At 45.3% G+C, this 23,892-nt stretch overlaps 1 long non-coding RNA gene across 1 annotated transcript; it reads right to left on the bottom strand.

The window, feature by feature from the left end:
• Positions 1–421: 421 nt before the first annotated feature.
• LOC132358944 (uncharacterized) lies at positions 422–18,118 on the bottom strand. The gene is made up of 8 exons (XR_009500634.1): positions 18,008–18,118; positions 16,249–16,363; positions 12,731–12,845; positions 10,972–11,086; positions 9,213–9,327; positions 5,695–5,809; positions 2,177–2,291; positions 422–532 (listed from the first exon to the last, which is right to left on the bottom strand). It is a non-coding gene; the product is annotated as an uncharacterized LOC132358944 (long non-coding RNA).
• Positions 18,119–23,892: the final 5,774 nt, after the last annotated feature.

The following is a 23,892-nucleotide window of genomic DNA, read 5'->3' as shown; positions in this document are numbered from 1 at the left end:
AACCTATGTATTGATATCTCTCTGGAAGTGAGTCAAGTGGGTGTAAAGCGGCATAAACACAGCCGTGAAAAGCAGCTAAACCCCATTATAAAAATAAATTACTTTTAAAAGCCCGTGAAACAAAGACAGTGAAAGAGAGAGAAATTCTTACAAAATTCGTTCAGGGGCTGTGATGCAACCTGGATTGACCATATCTAGACCCACAGCTGGATGAGACATAAGGGTGGACACTCTCGGGGCTGAGAGCTTTGGTGAGGTTGGGGGAGCAAACGCAGAGCCTTTAAAGTAATACTGCCTGTTACCCATCCCATGGGTCCCAAATCTCCAGGTTCAAGGGCATCTTCCTACATCGAAAACATGCATGAGAAACCCAGAAGGTGGTACACCGTGTGATCGGGAAAGCTTTCTAAAACGCACCTCATTTCTCATCTCCTTGTGCTCGGGTTCTCCATTCCAGCCGCTTTACTAGCAATCTCCCTCCTTGGAGAATCAGCACCTTTAACCTCCTGTTCCGTACAGCTTGCAATTTGTCCTGAGGATGAACGGGAAGCTGGGGATCCAATGAGAGACTAGCTCTAGGTGTTGGGACAGGCACAGGTCACTCTATTTTCCCATCAGGAAGAAGAATTAACCACAGGCTCAGCCTGCCGCCCGGAACCAGAAGAGGGCCTGAGGCAATCCTGCGCATTTGCGGCCAGCTCCCAAAAAAGCGAGTTGAAAAATGGAGCTCAGGGGCACTGCAATTCACAAACCTGCAGAGTTATAAATGATAACTCTCGTCCACAAATATATTGAGGGAAGGCAACGAAGAGGATTTGAAAGCAAGGCAGAATTGCAGGAAACAGATTTCAGGAGGTCGATTCGAATTGCCTGTAAAGCACATGAAAAGCGGCAAAACGTCGACAATGATGCCCTTGGCCAAAAAGGGCGTATGCGTTTTTTCCTGAATATATTCAGGAAAAAACGCATACGCCCTTTTTGGCCAACCAAGCAACCTGGAAAGGCAAATCAGCGCTACAAAGAAGTCTCGCTGCCCATCGGTCAAAAGGGCCATGCTGAAAAAAGTGTCAAAACCAGAAATGCAGGACAGGCCATGGAGAAATGGGAGCCTTGCTACGCTGATGGGCGGGATGTAAATTGCCAACAGCCACTCTGGAGAAGTGTACGGTGTGTCCTGAAACATCGAAAAAACACAGCTTAGAGCGCATAGGGCACTTCCACTCATGGGCGTATAAATTGGGAAAACTAAAAATCAGCAAGACACAGGCACCCCAAAGTTTAGGGCTGCTCTGTTGACAAGAACCTCCACTTCATGACACCTTAAATATCCCTGGAAAGAGAAAAATGGATAAAGAAGTGGTGGTCCTTATGTACAATGGAATATCACTCAGCCATGAAATCAATGTCATAAGGCTCGTAGCAGCATGATGACTAGATTTAGGCACGACGATTCTAAGTGAAATAAGTCACACAGAAAAAGACACTTATCATAAGCTATCACTTATAGAGGGAATGTAAAAACCGCTACACTTGAACTGAATTACAAAACAGAACAGAGTCACACGTTTAGAAGACACACTATGGCTGCTTAACGGGAAAGGTGAGGTGGGGTGATGAATAAAACAAGGGTTTCAAATGAGCTCAGCTACCGTTCCATAAACCCAATATGTAATAGAAAGACCTACTCCTTGCTCAGTGAACTGGACTCAACACCCCCTATTCACCGCACAAGAATATATCTGACTAGTAAGAATCTTAAAACCTATGTATTGATATCTCTCTGGAAGTGAGTCAAGTGGGTGTAAAGCGGCATAAACACAGCCGTGAAAAGCAGCTAAACCCCATTATAAAAATAAATTACTTTTAAATGCCCGTGAAACAAAGACAGTGAAAGAGAGAGAAATTCTTACAAAATTCGTTCAGGGGCTGTGATGCAACCTGGATTGACCATATCTAGACCCACAGCTGGATGAGACATAAGGGTGGACACTCTCGGGGCTGAGAGCTTTGGTGAGGTTGGGGGAGCAAACGCAGAGCCTTTAAAGTAATACTGCCTGTTACCCATCCCATGGGTCCCAAATCTCCAGGTTCAAGGGCATCTTCCTACATCGAAAACATGCATGAGAAACCCAGAAGGTGGTACACCGTGTGATCGGGAAAGCTTTCTAAAACGCACCTCATTTCTCATCTCCTTGTGCTCGGGTTCTCCATTCCAGCCGCTTTACTAGCAATCTCCCTCCTTGGAGAATCAGCACCTTTAACCTCCTGTTCCGTACAGCTTGCAATTTGTCCTGAGGATGAACGGGAAGAGGGGGATCCAATGAGAGACTAGCTCTAGGTGTTGGGACAGGCACAGGTCACTCTATTTTCCCATCAGGAAGAAGAATTAACCACAGGCTCAGCCTGCCGCCCGGAACCAGAAGAGGGCCTGAGGCAATCCTGCGCATTTGCGGCCAGCTCCCAAAAAAGCGAGTTGAAAAATGGAGCTCAGGGGCACTGCAATTCACAAACCTGCAGAGTTATAAATGATAACTCTCGTCCACAAATATATTGAGGGAAGGCAACGAAGAGGATTTGAAAGCAAGGCAGAATTGCAGGAAACAGATTTCAGGAGGTCGATTCGAATCGCCTGTAAAGCACATGAAAAGCGGCAAAACGTCGACAATGATGCCCTTGGCCAAAAAGGGCGTATGCGTTTTTTCCTGAATATATTCAGGAAAAAACGCATACGCCCTTTTTGGCCAACCAAGCAACCTGGAAAGGCAAATCAGCGCTACAAAGAAGTCTCGCTGCCCATCGGTCAAAAGGGCCATGCTGAAAAAAGTGTCAAAACCAGAAATGCAGGACAGGCCATGGAGAAATGGGAGCCTTGCTACGCTGATGGGCGGGATGTAAATTGCCAACAGCCACTCTGGAGAAGTGTACGGTGTGTCCTGAAACATCAAAAAAACACAGCTTAGAGCGCATAGGGCACTTCCACTCATGGGCGTATAAATTGGGAAAACTAAAAATCAGCAAGACACAGGCACCCCAAAGTTTAGGGCTGCTCTGTTGACAAGAACCTCCACTTCATGACACCTTAAATATCCCTGGAAAGAGAAAAATGGATAAAGAAGTGGTGGTCCTTATGTACAATGGAATATCACTCAGCCATGAAATCAATGTCATAAGGCTAGTAGCAGCATGATGAGTGGATTTAGGCACGACGATTCTAAGTGAAATAAGTCACACAGAAAAAGACACTTATCATAAGCTATCACTTATAGAGGGAATGTAAAAACCGCTACACTTGAACTGAATTACAAAACAGAACAGAGTCACACGTTTAGAAGACACACTATGGCTGCTTAACGGGAAAGGTGAGGTGGGGTGATGAATAAAACAAGGGTTTCAAATGAGCTCAGCTACCGTTCCATAAACCCAAAATGTAATAGAAAGACCTACTCCTTGCTCAGTGAACTGGACTCAACACCCCCTATTCACCGCACCAGAATATATCTGACTAGTAAGAATCTTAAAACCTATGTATTGATATCTCTCTGGAAGTGAGTCAAGTGGGTGTAAAGCGGCATAAACACAGCCGTGAAAAGCAGCTAAACCCCATTATAAAAATAAATTACTTTTAAAAGCCCGTGAAACAAAGACAGTGAAAGAGAGAGAAATTCTTACAAAATTCGTTCAGGCTCTGTGATGCAACCTGGATTGACCATATCTAGACCCACAGCTGTATGAGACATAAGGGTGGACACTCTCGGGGATGAGAGCTTTGGTGAGTTTGGGGGAGCAAACGCAGAGCCTTTAAAGTAATACTGCCTGTTACCCATCCCATGGGTCCCAAATCTCCAGGTTCAAGGGCATCTTCCTACATCGAAAACATGCATGAGAAACCCAGAAGGTGGTACACTGTGTGATCGGGAAAGCTTTCTAAAACGCACCTCATTTCTCAACTCCTTGTGCTCGGGTTCGCCATTCCAGCCGCTTTACTAGCAATCTCCCTCCTTGGAGAACCAGCACCTTTAACCTCCTGTTCCGTACAGCTTGCAATTTGTCCTGAGGATGAACGGGAAGAGGGGGAGCCAATGAGAGACTAGCTCTAGGTGTTGGGACAGGCACAGGTCACTCTATTTTCCCATCAGGAAGAAGAATTAACCACAGGCTCAGCCTGCCGCCCGGAACCAGAAGAGGGCATGAGGCAATCCTGCGCTTTTGCGGCCAGCTCCCAAAAAAGCGAGTTGAAAAATGGAGCTCAGGGGCACTGCAATTCACAAACCTGCAGAGTTATAAATGATAACTCTCGTCCACAAATATATTGAGGGAAGGCAACGAAGAGGATTTGAAAGCAAGGCAGAATTGCAGGAAACAGATTTCAGGAGGTCGATTCGAATCGCCTGTAAAGCACATGAAAAGCGGCAAAACGTCGACAATGATGCCCTTGGCCAAAAAGGGCGTATGCGTTTTTTCCTGAATATATTCAGGAAAAAACGCATACGCCCTTTTTGGCCAACCAAGCAACCTGGAAAGGCAAATCAGCGCTACAAAGAAGTCTCGCTGCCCATCGGTCAAAAGGGCCATGCTGAAAAAAGTGTCAAAACCAGAAATGCAGGACAGGCCATGGAGAAATGGGAGCCTTGCTACGCTGATGGGCGGGATGTAAATTGCCAACAGCCACTCTGGAGAAGTGTACGGTGTGTCCTGAAACATCGAAAAAACACAGCTTAGAGCGCATAGGGCACTTCCACTCATGGGCGTATAAATTGGGAAAACTAAAAATCAGCAAGACACAGGCACCCCAAAGTTTAGGGCTGCTCTGTTGACAAGAACCTCCACTTCATGACACCTTAAATATCCCTGGAAAGAGAAAAATGGATAAAGAAGTGGTGGTCCTTATGCACAATGGAATATCACTCAGCCATGAAATCAATGTCATAAGGCTCGTAGCAGCATGATGAGTAGATTTAGGCACGACGATTCTAAGTGAAATAAGTCACACAGAAAAAGACACTTATCATAAGCTATCACTTATAGAGGGAATGTAAAAACCGCTACACTTGAACTGAATTACAAAACAGAACAGAGTCACACGTTTAGAAGACACACTATGGCTGCTTAACGGGAAAGGTGAGGTGGGGTGATGAATAAAACAAGGGTTTCAAATGAGCTCAGCTACCGTTCCATAAACCCAATATGTAATAGAAAGACCTACTCCTTGCTCAGTGAACTGGACTCAACACCCCCTATTCACCGCACAAGAATATATCTGACTAGTAAGAATCTTAAAACCTATGTATTGATATCTCTCTGGAAGTGAGTCAAGTGGGTGTAAAGCGGCATAAACACAGCCGTGAAAAGCAGCTAAACCCCATTATAAAAATAAATTACTTTTAAAAGCCCGTGAAACAAAGACAGTGAAAGAGAGAGAAATTCTTACAAAATTCGTTCAGGGGCTGTGATGCAACCTGGATTGACCATATCTAGACCCACAGCTGGATGAGACATAAGGGTGGACACTCTCGGGGCTGAGAGCTTTGGTGAGGTTGGGGGAGCAAACGCAGAGCCTTTAAAGTAATACTGCCTGTTACCCATCCCATGGGTCCCAAATCTCCAGGTTCAAGGGCATCTTCCTACATCGAAAACATGCATGAGAAACCCAGAAGGTGGTACACCGTGTGATCGGGAAAGCTTTCTAAAACGCACCTCATTTCTCATCTCCTTGTGCTCGGGTTCTCCATTCCAGCCGCTTTACTAGCAATCTCCCTCCTTGGAGAATCAGCACCTTTAACCTCCTGTTCCGTACAGCTTGCAATTTGTCCTGAGGATGAACGGGAAGCTGGGGATCCAATGAGAGACTAGCTCTAGGTGTTGGGACAGGCACAGGTCACTCTATTTTCCCATCAGGAAGAAGAATTAACCACAGGCTCAGCCTGCCGCCCGGAACCAGAAGAGGGCCTGAGGCAATCCTGCGCATTTGCGGCCAGCTCCCAAAAAAGCGAGTTGAAAAATGGAGCTCAGGGGCACTGCAATTCACAAACCTGCAGAGTTATAAATGATAACTCTCGTCCACAAATATATTGAGGGAAGGCAACGAAGAGGATTTGAAAGCAAGGCAGAATTGCAGGAAACAGATTTCAGGAGGTCGATTCGAATTGCCTGTAAAGCACATGAAAAGCGGCAAAACGTCGACAATGATGCCCTTGGCCAAAAAGGGCGTATGCGTTTTTTCCTGAATATATTCAGGAAAAAACGCATACGCCCTTTTTGGCCAACCAAGCAACCTGGAAAGGCAAATCAGCGCTACAAAGAAGTCTCGCTGCCCATCGGTCAAAAGGGCCATGCTGAAAAAAGTGTCAAAACCAGAAATGCAGGACAGGCCATGGAGAAATGGGAGCCTTGCTACGCTGATGGGCGGGATGTAAATTGCCAACAGCCACTCTGGAGAAGTGTACGGTGTGTCCTGAAACATCGAAAAAACACAGCTTAGAGCGCATAGGGCACTTCCACTCATGGGCGTATAAATTGGGAAAACTAAAAATCAGCAAGACACAGGCACCCCAAAGTTTAGGGCTGCTCTGTTGACAAGAACCTCCACTTCATGACACCTTAAATATCCCTGGAAAGAGAAAAATGGATAAAGAAGTGGTGGTCCTTATGTACAATGGAATATCACTCAGCCATGAAATCAATGTCATAAGGCTCGTAGCAGCATGATGAGTAGATTTAGGCACGACGATTCTAAGTGAAATAAGTCACACAGAAAAAGACACTTATCATAAGCTATCACTTATAGAGGGAATGTAAAAACCGCTACACTTGAACTGAATTACAAAACAGAACAGAGTCACACGTTTAGAAGACACACTATGGCTGCTTAACGGGAAAGGTGAGGTGGGGTGATGAATAAAACAAGGGTTTCAAATGAGCTCAGCTACCGTTCCATAAACCCAATATGTAATAGAAAGACCTACTCCTTGCTCAGTGAACTGGACTCAACACCCCCTATTCACCGCACAAGAATATATCTGACTAGTAAGAATCTTAAAACCTATGTATTGATATCTCTCTGGAAGTGAGTCAAGTGGGTGTAAAGCGGCATAAACACAGCCGTGAAAAGCAGCTAAACCCCATTATAAAAATAAATTACTTTTAAATGCCCGTGAAACAAAGACAGTGAAAGAGAGAGAAATTCTTACAAAATTCGTTCAGGGGCTGTGATGCAACCTGGATTGACCATATCTAGACCCACAGCTGGATGAGACATAAGGGTGGACACTCTCGGGGCTGAGAGCTTTGGTGAGGTTGGGGGAGCAAACGCAGAGCCTTTAAAGTAATACTGCCTGTTACCCATCCCATGGGTCCCAAATCTCCAGGTTCAAGGGCATCTTCCTACATCGAAAACATGCATGAGAAACCCAGAAGGTGGTACACTGTGTGATCGGGAAAGCTTTCTAAAACGCACCTCATTTCTCAACTCCTTGTGCTCGGGTTCGCCATTCCAGCCGCTTTACTAGCAATCTCCCTCCTTGGAGAACCAGCACCTTTAACCTCCTGTTCCGTACAGCTTGCAATTTGTCCTGAGGATGAACGGGAAGAGGGGGAGCCAATGAGAGACTAGCTCTAGGTGTTGGGACAGGCACAGGTCACTCTATTTTCCCATCAGGAAGAAGAATTAACCACAGGCTCAGCCTGCCGCCCGGAACCAGAAGAGGGCATGAGGCAATCCTGCGCTTTTGCGGCCAGCTCCCAAAAAAGCGAGTTGAAAAATGGAGCTCAGGGGCACTGCAATTCACAAACCTGCAGAGTTATAAATGATAACTCTCGTCCACAAATATATTGAGGGAAGGCAACGAAGAGGATTTGAAAGCAAGGCAGAATTGCAGGAAACAGATTTCAGGAGGTCGATTCGAATCGCCTGTAAAGCACATGAAAAGCGGCAAAACGTCGACAATGATGCCCTTGGCCAAAAAGGGCGTATGCGTTTTTTCCTGAATATATTCAGGAAAAAACGCATACGCCCTTTTTGGCCAACCAAGCAACCTGGAAAGGCAAATCAGCGCTACAAAGAAGTCTCGCTGCCCATCGGTCAAAAGGGCCATGCTGAAAAAAGTGTCAAAACCAGAAATGCAGGACAGGCCATGGAGAAATGGGAGCCTTGCTACGCTGATGGGCGGGATGTAAATTGCCAACAGCCACTCTGGAGAAGTGTACGGTGTGTCCTGAAACATCGAAAAAACACAGCTTAGAGCGCATAGGGCACTTCCACTCATGGGCGTATAAATTGGGAAAACTAAAAATCAGCAAGACACAGGCACCCCAAAGTTTAGGGCTGCTCTGTTGACAAGAACCTCCACTTCATGACACCTTAAATATCCCTGGAAAGAGAAAAATGGATAAAGAAGTGGTGGTCCTTATGCACAATGGAATATCACTCAGCCATGAAATCAATGTCATAAGGCTCGTAGCAGCATGATGAGTAGATTTAGGCACGACGATTCTAAGTGAAATAAGTCACACAGAAAAAGACACTTATCATAAGCTATCACTTATAGAGGGAATGTAAAAACCGCTACACTTGAACTGAATTACAAAACAGAACAGAGTCACACGTTTAGAAGACACACTATGGCTGCTTAACGGGAAAGGTGAGGTGGGGTGATGAATAAAACAAGGGTTTCAAATGAGCTCAGCTACCGTTCCATAAACCCAATATGTAATAGAAAGACCTACTCCTTGCTCAGTGAACTGGACTCAACACCCCCTATTCACCGCACAAGAATATATCTGACTAGTAAGAATCTTAAAACCTATGTATTGATATCTCTCTGGAAGTGAGTCAAGTGGGTGTAAAGCGGCATAAACACAGCCGTGAAAAGCAGCTAAACCCCATTATAAAAATAAATTACTTTTAAAAGCCCGTGAAACAAAGACAGTGAAAGAGAGAGAAATTCTTACAAAATTCGTTCAGGGGCTGTGATGCAACCTGGATTGACCATATCTAGACCCACAGCTGGATGAGACATAAGGGTGGACACTCTCGGGGCTGAGAGCTTTGGTGAGGTTGGGGGAGCAAACGCAGAGCCTTTAAAGTAATACTGCCTGTTACCCATCCCATGGGTCCCAAATCTCCAGGTTCAAGGGCATCTTCCTACATCGAAAACATGCATGAGAAACCCAGAAGGTGGTACACCGTGTGATCGGGAAAGCTTTCTAAAACGCACCTCATTTCTCATCTCCTTGTGCTCGGGTTCTCCATTCCAGCCGCTTTACTAGCAATCTCCCTCCTTGGAGAATCAGCACCTTTAACCTCCTGTTCCGTACAGCTTGCAATTTGTCCTGAGGATGAACGGGAAGCTGGGGATCCAATGAGAGACTAGCTCTAGGTGTTGGGACAGGCACAGGTCACTCTATTTTCCCATCAGGAAGAAGAATTAACCACAGGCTCAGCCTGCCGCCCGGAACCAGAAGAGGGCCTGAGGCAATCCTGCGCATTTGCGGCCAGCTCCCAAAAAAGCGAGTTGAAAAATGGAGCTCAGGGGCACTGCAATTCACAAACCTGCAGAGTTATAAATGATAACTCTCGTCCACAAATATATTGAGGGAAGGCAACGAAGAGGATTTGAAAGCAAGGCAGAATTGCAGGAAACAGATTTCAGGAGGTCGATTCGAATTGCCTGTAAAGCACATGAAAAGCGGCAAAACGTCGACAATGATGCCCTTGGCCAAAAAGGGCGTATGCGTTTTTTCCTGAATATATTCAGGAAAAAACGCATACGCCCTTTTTGGCCAACCAAGCAACCTGGAAAGGCAAATCAGCGCTACAAAGAAGTCTCGCTGCCCATCGGTCAAAAGGGCCATGCTGAAAAAAGTGTCAAAACCAGAAATGCAGGACAGGCCATGGAGAAATGGGAGCCTTGCTACGCTGATGGGCGGGATGTAAATTGCCAACAGCCACTCTGGAGAAGTGTACGGTGTGTCCTGAAACATCGAAAAAACACAGCTTAGAGCGCATAGGGCACTTCCACTCATGGGCGTATAAATTGGGAAAACTAAAAATCAGCAAGACACAGGCACCCCAAAGTTTAGGGCTGCTCTGTTGACAAGAACCTCCACTTCATGACACCTTAAATATCCCTGGAAAGAGAAAAATGGATAAAGAAGTGGTGGTCCTTATGTACAATGGAATATCACTCAGCCATGAAATCAATGTCATAAGGCTCGTAGCAGCATGATGAGTAGATTTAGGCACGACGATTCTAAGTGAAATAAGTCACACAGAAAAAGACACTTATCATAAGCTATCACTTATAGAGGGAATGTAAAAACCGCTACACTTGAACTGAATTACAAAACAGAACAGAGTCACACGTTTAGAAGACACACTATGGCTGCTTAACGGGAAAGGTGAGGTGGGGTGATGAATAAAACAAGGGTTTCAAATGAGCTCAGCTACCGTTCCATAAACCCAATATGTAATAGAAAGACCTACTCCTTGCTCAGTGAACTGGACTCAACACCCCCTATTCACCGCACAAGAATATATCTGACTAGTAAGAATCTTAAAACCTATGTATTGATATCTCTCTGGAAGTGAGTCAAGTGGGTGTAAAGCGGCATAAACACAGCCGTGAAAAGCAGCTAAACCCCATTATAAAAATAAATTACTTTTAAATGCCCGTGAAACAAAGACAGTGAAAGAGAGAGAAATTCTTACAAAATTCGTTCAGGGGCTGTGATGCAACCTGGATTGACCATATCTAGACCCACAGCTGGATGAGACATAAGGGTGGACACTCTCGGGGCTGAGAGCTTTGGTGAGGTTGGGGGAGCAAACGCAGAGCCTTTAAAGTAATACTGCCTGTTACCCATCCCATGGGTCCCAAATCTCCAGGTTCAAGGGCATCTTCCTACATCGAAAACATGCATGAGAAACCCAGAAGGTGGTACACCGTGTGATCGGGAAAGCTTTCTAAAACGCACCTCATTTCTCATCTCCTTGTGCTCGGGTTCTCCATTCCAGCCGCTTTACTAGCAATCTCCCTCCTTGGAGAATCAGCACCTTTAACCTCCTGTTCCGTACAGCTTGCAATTTGTCCTGAGGATGAACGGGAAGAGGGGGATCCAATGAGAGACTAGCTCTAGGTGTTGGGACAGGCACAGGTCACTCTATTTTCCCATCAGGAAGAAGAATTAACCACAGGCTCAGCCTGCCGCCCGGAACCAGAAGAGGGCATGAGGCAATCCTGCGCATTTGCGGCCAGCTCCCAAAAAAGCGAGTTGAAAAATGGAGCTCAGGGGCACTGCAATTCACAAACCTGCAGAGTTATAAATGATAACTCTCGTCCACAAATATATTGAGGGAAGGCAACGAAGAGGATTTGAAAGCAAGGCAGAATTGCAGGAAACAGATTTCAGGAGGTCGATTCGAATCGCCTGTAAAGCACATGAAAAGCGGCAAAACGTCGACAATGATGCCCTTGGCCAAAAAGGGCGTATGCGTTTTTTCCTGAATATATTCAGGAAAAAACGCATACGCCCTTTTTGGCCAACCAAGCAACCTGGAAAGGCAAATCAGCGCTACAAAGAAGTCTCGCTGCCCATCGGTCAAAAGGGCCATGCTGAAAAAAGTGTCAAAACCAGAAATGCAGGACAGGCCATGGAGAAATGGGAGCCTTGCTACGCTGATGGGCGGGATGTAAATTGCCAACAGCCACTCTGGAGAAGTGTACGGTGTGTCCTGAAACATCAAAAAAACACAGCTTAGAGCGCATAGGGCACTTCCACTCATGGGCGTATAAATTGGGAAAACTAAAAATCAGCAAGACACAGGCACCCCAAAGTTTAGGGCTGCTCTGTTGACAAGAACCTCCACTTCATGACACCTTAAATATCCCTGGAAAGAGAAAAATGGATAAAGAAGTGGTGGTCCTTATGTACAATGGAATATCACTCAGCCATGAAATCAATGTCATAAGGCTCGTAGCAGCATGATGAGTGGATTTAGGCACGACGATTCTAAGTGAAATAAGTCACACAGAAAAAGACACTTATCATAAGCTATCACTTATAGAGGGAATGTAAAAACCGCTACACTTGAACTGAATTACAAAACAGAACAGAGTCACACGTTTAGAAGACACACTATGGCTGCTTAACGGGAAAGGTGAGGTGGGGTGATGAATAAAACAAGGGTTTCAAATGAGCTCAGCTACCGTTCCATAAACCCAAAATGTAATAGAAAGACCTACTCCTTGCTCAGTGAACTGGACTCAACACCCCCTATTCACCGCACCAGAATATATCTGACTAGTAAGAATCTTAAAACCTATGTATTGATATCTCTCTGGAAGTGAGTCAAGTGGGTGTAAAGCGGCATAAACACAGCCGTGAAAAGCAGCTAAACCCCATTATAAAAATAAATTACTTTTAAATGCCCGTGAAACAAAGACAGTGAAAGAGAGAGAAATTCTTACAAAATTCGTTCAGGGGCTGTGATGCAACCTGGATTGACCATATCTAGACCCACAGCTGGATGAGACATAAGGGTGGACACTCTCGGGGCTGAGAGCTTTGGTGAGGTTGGGGGAGCAAACGCAGAGCCTTTAAAGTAATACTGCCTGTTACCCATCCCATGGGTCCCAAATCTCCAGGTTCAAGGGCATCTTCCTACATCGAAAACATGCATGAGAAACCCAGAAGGTGGTACACCGTGTGATCGGGAAAGCTTTCTAAAACGCACCTCATTTCTCATCTCCTTGTGCTCGGGTTCTCCATTCCAGCCGCTTTACTAGCAATCTCCCTCCTTGGAGAATCAGCACCTTTAACCTCCTGTTCCGTACAGCTTGCAATTTGTCCTGAGGATGAACGGGAAGAGGGGGATCCAATGAGAGACTAGCTCTAGGTGTTGGGACAGGCACAGGTCACTCTATTTTCCCATCAGGAAGAAGAATTAACCACAGGCTCAGCCTGCCGCCCGGAACCAGAAGAGGGCCTGAGGCAATCCTGCGCATTTGCGGCCAGCTCCCAAAAAAGCGAGTTGAAAAATGGAGCTCAGGGGCACTGCAATTCACAAACCTGCAGAGTTATAAATGATAACTCTCGTCCACAAATATATTGAGGGAAGGCAACGAAGAGGATTTGAAAGCAAGGCAGAATTGCAGGAAACAGATTTCAGGAGGTCGATTCGAATCGCCTGTAAAGCACATGAAAAGCGGCAAAACGTCGACAATGATGCCCTTGGCCAAAAAGGGCGTATGCGTTTTTTCCTGAATATATTCAGGAAAAAACGCATACGCCCTTTTTGGCCAACCAAGCAACCTGGAAAGGCAAATCAGCGCTACAAAGAAGTCTCGCTGCCCATCGGTCAAAAGGGCCATGCTGAAAAAAGTGTCAAAACCAGAAATGCAGGACAGGCCATGGAGAAATGGGAGCCTTGCTACGCTGATGGGCGGGATGTAAATTGCCAACAGCCACTCTGGAGAAGTGTACGGTGTGTCCTGAAACATCAAAAAAACACAGCTTAGAGCGCATAGGGCACTTCCACTCATGGGCGTATAAATTGGGAAAACTAAAAATCAGCAAGACACAGGCACCCCAAAGTTTAGGGCTGCTCTGTTGACAAGAACCTCCACTTCATGACACCTTAAATATCCCTGGAAAGAGAAAAATGGATAAAGAAGTGGTGGTCCTTATGTACAATGGAATATCACTCAGCCATGAAATCAATGTCATAAGGCTAGTAGCAGCATGATGAGTGGATTTAGGCACGACGATTCTAAGTGAAATAAGTCACACAGAAAAAGACACTTATCATAAGCTATCACTTATAGAGGGAATGTAAAAACCGCTACACTTGAACTGAATTACAAAACAGAACAGAGTCACACGTTTAGAAGACACACTATGGCTGCTTAACGGGAAAGGTGAGGTGGGGTGATGAATAAAACAAGGGTTTCAAATGAGCTCAGCTACCGTTCCATAAACCCAAAATGTAATAGAAAGACCTACTCCTTGCTCAGTGAACTGGACTCAACACCCCCTATTCACCGCACCAGAATATATCTGACTAGTAAGAATCTTAAAACCTATGTATTGATATCTCTCTGGAAGTGAGTCAAGTGGGTGTAAAGCGGCATAAACACAGCCGTGAAAAGCAGCTAAACCCCATTATAAAAATAAATTACTTTTAAAAGCCCGTGAAACAAAGACAGTGAAAGAGAGAGAAATTCTTACAAAATTCGTTCAGGCTCTGTGATGCAACCTGGATTGACCATATCTAGACCCACAGCTGTATGAGACATAAGGGTGGACACTCTCGGGGATGAGAGCTTTGGTGAGTTTGGGGGAGCAAACGCAGAGCCTTTAAAGTAATACTGCCTGTTACCCATCCCATGGGTCCCAAATCTCCAGGTTCAAGGGCATCTTCCTACATCGAAAACATGCATGAGAAACCCAGAAGGTGGTACACTGTGTGATCGGGAAAGCTTTCTAAAACGCACCTCATTTCTCAACTCCTTGTGCTCGGGTTCGCCATTCCAGCCGCTTTACTAGCAATCTCCCTCCTTGGAGAACCAGCACCTTTAACCTCCTGTTCCGTACAGCTTGCAATTTGTCCTGAGGATGAACGGGAAGAGGGGGAGCCAATGAGAGACTAGCTCTAGGTGTTGGGACAGGCACAGGTCACTCTATTTTCCCATCAGGAAGAAGAATTAACCACAGGCTCAGCCTGCCGCCCGGAACCAGAAGAGGGCATGAGGCAATCCTGCGCTTTTGCGGCCAGCTCCCAAAAAAGCGAGTTGAAAAATGGAGCTCAGGGGCACTGCAATTCACAAACCTGCAGAGTTATAAATGATAACTCTCGTCCACAAATATATTGAGGGAAGGCAACGAAGAGGATTTGAAAGCAAGGCAGAATTGCAGGAAACAGATTTCAGGAGGTCGATTCGAATCGCCTGTAAAGCACATGAAAAGCGGCAAAACGTCGACAATGATGCCCTTGGCCAAAAAGGGCGTATGCGTTTTTTCCTGAATATATTCAGGAAAAAACGCATACGCCCTTTTTGGCCAACCAAGCAACCTGGAAAGGCAAATCAGCGCTACAAAGAAGTCTCGCTGCCCATCGGTCAAAAGGGCCATGCTGAAAAAAGTGTCAAAACCAGAAATGCAGGACAGGCCATGGAGAAATGGGAGCCTTGCTACGCTGATGGGCGGGATGTAAATTGCCAACAGCCACTCTGGAGAAGTGTACGGTGTGTCCTGAAACATCAAAAAAACACAGCTTAGAGCGCATAGGGCACTTCCACTCATGGGCGTATAAATTGGGAAAACTAAAAATCAGCAAGACACAGGCACCCCAAAGTTTAGGGCTGCTCTGTTGACAAGAACCTCCACTTCATGACACCTTAAATATCCCTGGAAAGAGAAAAATGGATAAAGAAGTGGTGGTCCTTATGTACAATGGAATATCACTCAGCCATGAAATCAATGTCATAAGGCTCGTAGCAGCATGATGAGTAGATTTAGGCACGACGATTCTAAGTGAAATAAGTCACACAGAAAAAGACACTTATCATAAACTATCACTTATAGAGGGAATGTAAAAACCGCTACACTTGAACTGAATTACAAAACAGAACAGAGTCACACGTTTAGAAGACACACTATGGCTGCTTAACGGGAAAGGTGAGGTGGGGTGATGAATAAAACAAGGGTTTCAAATGAGCTCAGCTACCGTTCCATAAACCCAATATGTAATAGAAAGACCTACTCCTTGCTCAGTGAACTGGACTCAACACCCCCTATTCACCGCACAAGAATATATCTGACTAGTAAGAATCTTAAAACCTATGTATTGATATCTCTCTGGAAGTGAGTCAAGTGGGTGTAAAGCGGCATAAACACAGCCGTGAAAAGCAGCTAAACCCCATTATAAAAATAAATTACTTTTAAAAGCCCGTGAAACAAAGACAGTGAAAGAGAGAGAAATTCTTACAAAATTCGTTCAGGAGCTGTGATGCAACCTGGATTGACCATATCTAGACCCACAGCTGGATGAGACATAAGGGTGGACACTCTCGGGGCTGAGAGCTTTGGTGAGGTTGGGGGAGCAAACGCAGAGCCTTTAAAGTAATACTGCCTGTTACCCATCCCATGGGTCCCAAATCTCCAGGTTCAAGGGCATCTTCCTACATCGAAAACATGCATGAGAAACCCAGAAGGTGGTACACCGTGTGATCGGGAAAGCTTTCTAAAACGCACCTCATTTCTCATCTCCTTGTGCTCGGGTTCGCCATTCCAGCCGCTTTACTAGCAATCTCCCTCCTTGGAGAATCAGCACCTTTAACCTCCTGTTCCGTACAGCTTGCAATTTGTCCTGAGGATGAACGGGAAGAGGGGGATCCAATGAGAGACTAGCTCTAGGTGTTGGGACAGGCACAGGTCACTCTATTTTCCCATCAGGAAGAAGAATTAACCACAGGCTCAGCCTGCCGCCCGGAACCAGAAGAGGGCCTGAGGCAATCCTGCGCTTTTGCGGCCAGCTCCCAAAAAAGCGAGTTGAAAAATGGAGCTCAGGGGCACTGCAATTCACAAACCTGCAGAGTTATAAATGATAACTCTCGTCCACAAATATATTGAGGGAAGGCAACGAAGAGGATTTGAAAGCAAGGCAGAATTGCAGGAAACAGATTTCAGGAGGTCGATTCGAATCGCCTGTAAAGCACATGAAAAGCGGCAAAACGTCGACAATGATGCCCTTGGCCAAAAAGGGCGTATGCGTTTTTTCCTGAATATATTCAGGAAAAAACGCATACGCCCTTTTTGGCCAACCAAGCAACCTGGAAAGGCAAATCAGCGCTACAAAGAAGTCTCGCTGCCCATCGGTCAAAAGGGCCATGCTGAAAAAAGTGTCAAAACCAGAAATGCAGGACAGGCCATGGAGAAATGGGAGCCTTGCTACGCTGATGGGCGGGATGTAAATTGCCAACAGCCACTCTGGAGAAGTGTACGGTGTGTCCTGAAACATCGAAAAAACACAGCTTAGAGCGCATAGGGCACTTCCACTCATGGGCGTATAAATTGGGAAAACTAAAAATCAGCAAGACACAGGCACCCCAAAGTTTAGGGCTGCTCTGTTGACAAGAACCTCCACTTCATGACACCTTAAATATCCCTGGAAAGAGAAAAATGGATAAAGAAGTGGTGGTCCTTATGTACAATGGAATATCACTCAGCCATGAAATCAATGTCATAAGGCTAGTAGCAGCATGATGAGTAGATTTAGGCACGACGATTCTAAGTGAAATAAGTCACACAGAAAAAGACACTTATCATAAGCTATCAGTTATAGAGGGAATGTAAAAACCGCTACACTTGAACTGAATTACAAAACAGAACAGAGTCACACTTTTAGAAAACACACTATGGCTGCTTAACGGGAAAGGTGAGGTGGGGTGATGCATAAAACAAGGGTTTCAAATTAGCTCAGATACCGTTCCGTAAACCCAATATGTAATAGAAAGACCTACTCCTTGCCCAGTGAACTGGACTCAACACCCCCTATTCACCGCACAAGAATATATCTGACTAGTAAGAATCTTAAAACCTATGTATTGATATCTCTCTGGAAGTGAGTCAAGTGGGTGTAAAGCGGCGTAAACTCAGCTGTGAAAAGCAGCTAAACCCCAGTATAAAAATAAATTACTTTTAAAAGCCCGTGAAACAAAGACAGTGAAAGAGAGAGAAATTCTTACAAAATTCGTTCAGGCTCTGTGATGCAACCTGGATTGACCATATCTAGACCCACAGCTGGATGAGACATAAGGGTGGACACTCTCGGGGCTGAGAGCTTTGGTGAGGTTGGGGGAGCAAACGCAGAGCCTTTAAAGTAATACTGCCTGTTACCCATCCCATGGGTCCCAAATCTCCAGGTTCAAGGGCATCTTCCTACATCGAAAACATGCATGAGAAACCCAGAAGGTGGTACACCGTGTGATCGGGAAAGCTTTCTAAAACGCACCTCATTTCTCATCTCCTTGTGCTCGGGTTCGCCATTCCAGCCGCTTTACTAGCAATCTCCCTCCTTGGAGAATCAGCACCTTTAACCTCCTGTTCCGTACAGCTTGCAATTTGTCCTGAGGATGAACGGGAAGAGGGGGATCCAATGAGAGACTAGCTCTAGGTGTTGGGACAGGCACAGGTCACTCTATTTTCCCATCAGGAAGAAGAATTAACCACAGGCTCAGCCTGCCGCCCGGAACCAGAAGAGGGCCTGAGGCAATCCTGCGCATTTGCGGCCAGCTCCCAAAAAAGCGAGTTGAAAAATGGAGCTCAGGGGCACTGCAATTCACAAACCTGCAGAGTTATAAATGATAACTCTCGTCCACAAATATATTGAGGGAAGGCAACGAAGAGGATTTGAAAGCAAGGCAGAATTGCAGGAAACAGATTTCAGGAGGTCGATTCGAATCGCCTGTAAAGCACATGAAAAGCGGCAAAACGTCGACAATGATGCCCTTGGCCAAAAAGGGCGTATGCGTTTTTTCCTGAATATATTCAGGAAAAAACGCATACGCCCTTTTTGGCCAACCAAGCAACCTGGAAAGGCAAATCAGCGCTACAAAGAAGTCTCGCTGCCCATCGGTCAAAAGGGCCATGCTGAAAAAAGTGTCAAAACCAGAAATGCAGGACAGGCCATGGAGAAATGGGAGCCTTGCTACGCTGATGGGCGGGATGTAAATTGCCAACAGCCACTCTGGAGAAGTGTACGGTGTGTCCTGAAACATCGAAAAAACACAGCTTAGAGCGCATAGGGCACTTCCACTCATGGGCGTATAAATTGGGAAAACTAAAAATCAGCAAGACACAGGCACCCCAAAGTTTAGGGCTGCTCTGTTGACAAGAACCTCCACTTCATGACACCTTAAATATCCCTGGAAAGAGAAAAATGGATAAAGAAGTGGTGGTCCTTATGTACAATGGAATATCACTCAGCCATGAAATCAATGTCATAAGGCTAGTAGCAGCATGATGAGTGGATTTAGGCACGACGATTCTAAGTGAAATAAGTCACACAGAAAAAGACACTTATCATAAGCTATCACTTATAGAGGGAATGTAAAAACCGCTACACTTGAACTGAATTACAAGACAGAACAGAGTCACACGTTTAGAAGACACACTATGGCTGCTTAACGGGAAAGGTGAGGTGGGGTGATGAATAAAACAAGGGTTTCAAATGAGCTCAGCTACCGTTCCATAAACCCAAAATGTAATAGAAAGACCTACTCCTTGCTCAGTGAACTGGACTCAACACCCCCTATTCACCGCACCAGAATATATCTGACTAGTAAGAATCTTAAAACCTATGTATTGATATCTCTCTGGAAGTGAGTCAAGTGGGTGTAAAGCGGCATAAACACAGCCGTGAAAAGCAGCTAAACCCCATTATAAAAATAAATTACTTTTAAAAGCCCGTGAAACAAAGACAGTGAAAGAGAGAGAAATTCTTACAAAATTCGTTCAGGCTCTGTGATGCAACCTGGATTGACCATATCTAGACCCACAGCTGGATGAGACATAAGGGTGGACACTCTCGGGGCTGAGAGGTTTGGTGAGGTTGGGGGAGCAAACGCAGAGCCTTTAAAGTAATACTGCGTGGTACCTATCGCATGGGTCCCAAATCTCCAGGTTCAAGGGCATCTTGCTACATCGAAAACATGCATGAGAAACCCAGAAGATGGTACACCGTGTGATGGGGAAAGGTTTCTAAAACACACCTCATTTCTCATCTCCTTGTGCTCGGGTTCGCCATTCCAGCCAGATTACTAGCAATCTCCCTACTTGGAGCATCACCACCTTTAACCTCCTGTTCCGTACAGGTTGCAATTTGTCCTGAGGATGAACGGGAAGACATGGAACCAATGAGAGACTAGCTCTTGGTGTTGGGACACGCAGAGGTCACTCTATTTTCCCATCAGGAAGAAGAATTAACCACAGCATCAGCCTGCCCCCCAGAACCAGAACAGGGCCTGAAGCCATCCTGCGCTTTTGCGGCCAGCTCCCAAAAAGGCGAGCTGTAAAATGGAGGTTCAGGGCACTGCAATTCACAAACCTGCAGAGTTATAAATGATAACTCTCGTCCACAAATATATTGAGGGAAGGCAAAGAAGACGATTTGAAATCAAGGCAGAATTGCAGGAAACAGATTTCAGGAGGTAGATTCGAATCGCCTTTAAAGCACATGAAAAGCGGCAAAACGTTGACAATGATGCCCTTGGCCAAAAAGGGCGTATGCGTTTTTTCCTGAATATATTCAGGAAAAAACGCATACGCCCTTTTTGGCCAACCAAGCAACCTGGAAAGGAAAATCAGCGCTACAAAGAAGTCTCGCTTCCCATCGGTTAAAAGGGCCATGCTGAAAGAAGTGTCAAAACCAGAAATGCAGGACAGGCCATGGAGAAATGGGAGCCTTGCTACACTGATGGGCGGGATGTAAATTGCCAACAGCCGCTCTGGAGAAGAGTACGGTGTGTCCTGAAACATCTAAAAAACCCAGCTTGAAGAGCATAGGGCACTTCCACTCATGGGGGTATAAATTGGGAAAATGAAAAATCAGCAAGACACAAGCACCCCAAAGTTTAGGGCTGCTCTGTTGACAAGGACCTCCACTTCATTCCACCTTCAATATCCCAGGAAAGAGAAAAATGGATAAAGAAGTTGTGGTCCTTATGTACAATGGAATATCACTCAGCCATGAAATCAATGTCATAAGGCTAGTAGCAGCATGATGAGTGGATTTAGGTACGACGATTCTAAGTGAAATAAGTCACACAGAAAAGGACACTTCTCATAAGGTATCACTGATAGAGGGAATGTAAAAACCGTTACACTTGAACTGAATTACAAAACACAACAGAGTCACACATGCAGAAAACACACTATGGCTGCTTAACGGGAAAGGAGAGGTGGGGTGATACATAAAACAAGGGTTTCAAATTAGCTCAGATACCGTTCCATAAACCCAATATGTAATAGACAAGACCTACTCCTTGCTCAGAGAACTGGACTCAACACGCCCTATTCACCGCACAAGAATATATCTGACTAGTAATAATCTTAAAACCTATGTATTGATATCCCTCTGTTACTGTGTCACGTGGGTGTAAAGTGGCATAAATACAGCAGTGAAAAGCAGCTAAACCCCATTATAAAAATAAATTACTTTGAAAAACCCTTGAAACAAAGACAGTGAAAGAGAGAAATTCTTACACAGTGCGTTCAGGGTCTGTGATGCAACCTGGATTGACCATATCTAGACCCACAGCTGGATGAGACATAAGGGTGGACACTCTTGGGTCTGAGAGGTTTGGTGAGGTTGGGTGAGCAAACGCAGACCCTTTAAAGTAATACGGCGTGGTACCCATCGCATGGGTCCCAAATCTCCAGGTTCAAGGGCATCTTGCTACATCGAAAACATGCATGAGAAACCCAGAAGATGGTACACCATGTGATGGGGAAAGGTTTCTAAAATGCACCTCATTTCTCATTTCCTTGTGCCCGTGTTCGCCATTCCAGCCGCTTTACTAGCAATCTCCCTACTTGGAGCATCAGCACCTTTAACCTCCTCTTCTGTATAGGTTGCAATTTGTCCTGAGGATGAACGGGAAGATGGGGAACCAGTGAGAGACTGGCTCTTGGAGTTGGGACAGGCACAGTTCACTCTATTTTCCCATCAGGAAGAAGAATTAACCACAGGCTCATCCTGCCCCCCAGAAGCAGAACAGGGCCTGAAGCCATCCTGTGCTTTTGCGGCCAGCTCCCAAAAATGCGAGTTGTAAAATGGAGCTTCAGGGCACTGCAATTCACAAACCTGCAGAGTTATAAATGATAACTCTCGTCCACAAATATATTGAGGGAAGGCAAAGAAGAGGATTTGAAATCAAGGCAGAATTGCAGGAAACAGATTTCAGGAGGTAGATTCGAATCGCCTTTAAAGCACATGAAAAGCGGCAAAACGTTGACAATGATGCCCTTGGCCAAAAAGGGCGTATGCGTTTTTTCCTGAATATATTCAGGAAAAAACGCATACGCCCTTTTTGGCCAAAAAAGCAAACTGGAAAGGCAAATCAGCGCTACAAAGAAGACTCGCTACCCATCGGTCAAAAGTGCCATGGGGAAAAAAGTGTCAAAACCAGAAATGCAGGACAGGCCATGGAGAAATGGGAGCCTTGCTACACTGATGGGCGGGATGTAAATTGCCAACAGCCACTCTGGAGAAGTGTACGGTGTGTCCTGAAACATCTAAAAAACACAGCTTAGAGAGCATAGGGCACTTCCACTCATGGGGGTATAAATTGGGAAAATGAAAAATCAGCAAGACACAAGCACCCCAAAGTTTAGGGCTGCTCTGTTGACAAGGACCTCCACTTCATTCCACCTTCAATATCCCAGGAAAGAGAAAAATGGATAAAGAAGTTGTGGTCCTTATGTACAATGGAATATCACTCAGCCATGAAATCAATGTCATAAGGCTAGTAGCAGCATGATGAGTGGATTTAGGTACGACGATTCTAAGTGAAATAAGTCACACAGAAAAGGACACTTCTCATAAGGTATCACTTATAGAGGGAATGTAAAAACCGTTACACTTGAACTGAATTACAAAACAGAACAGAGTCACACATGCAGAAAACACACTATGGCTGCTTAACGGGAAAGGTGAGGTGGGGTGATACATAAAACAAGGGTTTCAAATTAGCTCAGATACCGTTTCATAAACCCAATATGTAATAGACAAGACCTACTCCTTGCTCAGAGAACTGGACTCAACACACCCTATTCACCGCACAAGCATATATCTGACTAGTAATAATCTAAAAACCTATGTATTGATTTCTCTCTGTGAGTGTGTCATGTGGGTGTAAAGCGGCATAAACACAGCAGTGAAAAGCAGCTAAACCCCATTATAAAAATAAACTACTTTTACAAACCCATGAAACAAAGACAGTGAAAGAGAGCGAAATTCTTACACAATGCGTTCAGGGGCTGTGATGCAACCTGGATTGACCATATCTAGACCCACAGCTGGATGAAACATAAGGGTGGACACTCTTGGGGCTGAGAGGTTTGATGAGGTTGGGTGAGCAAACGCAGACCCTTTAAAGTAATAGTGAGTGGTGCCCATCCCATGGGCCCGAAATCTCCAGGTTCTAGGGCATCTTCCTACATCGAAAACATGCATGAGAAACCCAGAAGATGGTACACCGTGTGATGTGGAAAGGTTTCTAAAACGCACCTCATTTCTCATCTCCTTGTGCCCGGGTTCGCTATTCCAGCCGCTTTACTAGCAATCTCCCTACTTGGAGCATCAGCACCTTTAACCTCCTGTTCCAAACAGTTTGCAATTTGTCCTGAGGGTGAACGGGAAGACGTGGAACCAATGAGAGACTAGCTCTTGGTGTTGGGACAGGCACAGGTCACTCTATTTTCCCATAAGGAAGAAGAATTTACCACAGGCTCAGCCTGCCACCCGGAACCCGAACACGGCCTGAAGCCATCCAGTGCTTTTGCGGCCAGCTCCCTAAATAGCGAGTTGTAAAATGGAGCTTCAGGGCACTGCAATTCACAAACCTGCAGAGTTATAAATGATAACTCTCGTCCACAAATATATTGACGGAAGGCAAAGAAGAGGATTTGAAATCAAGGCAGAATTGCAGGAAACAGATTGCAGGAGGTAGATTCGAATCGCCTTTAAAGCACATGAAAAGCGGCAAAACGTTGACAATGATGCCCTTGGCCAAAAAGGGCGTATGCGTTTTTTCCTGAATATATTCAGGAAAATCGCATACGCCCTTTTTGGTCGACCAAGCAACCTGGAAAGGCAAATCAGCGCTACAAAGAGGT

The sequence above is a fragment of the Balaenoptera ricei genome, unplaced genomic scaffold, assembly GCF_028023285.1.
Source record: "Balaenoptera ricei isolate mBalRic1 unplaced genomic scaffold, mBalRic1.hap2 scaffold_724, whole genome shotgun sequence".
Taxonomy (NCBI): domain Eukaryota; kingdom Metazoa; phylum Chordata; class Mammalia; order Artiodactyla; family Balaenopteridae; genus Balaenoptera; species Balaenoptera ricei.
This window is presented reverse-complemented; position numbering and strand designations above follow the sequence as displayed.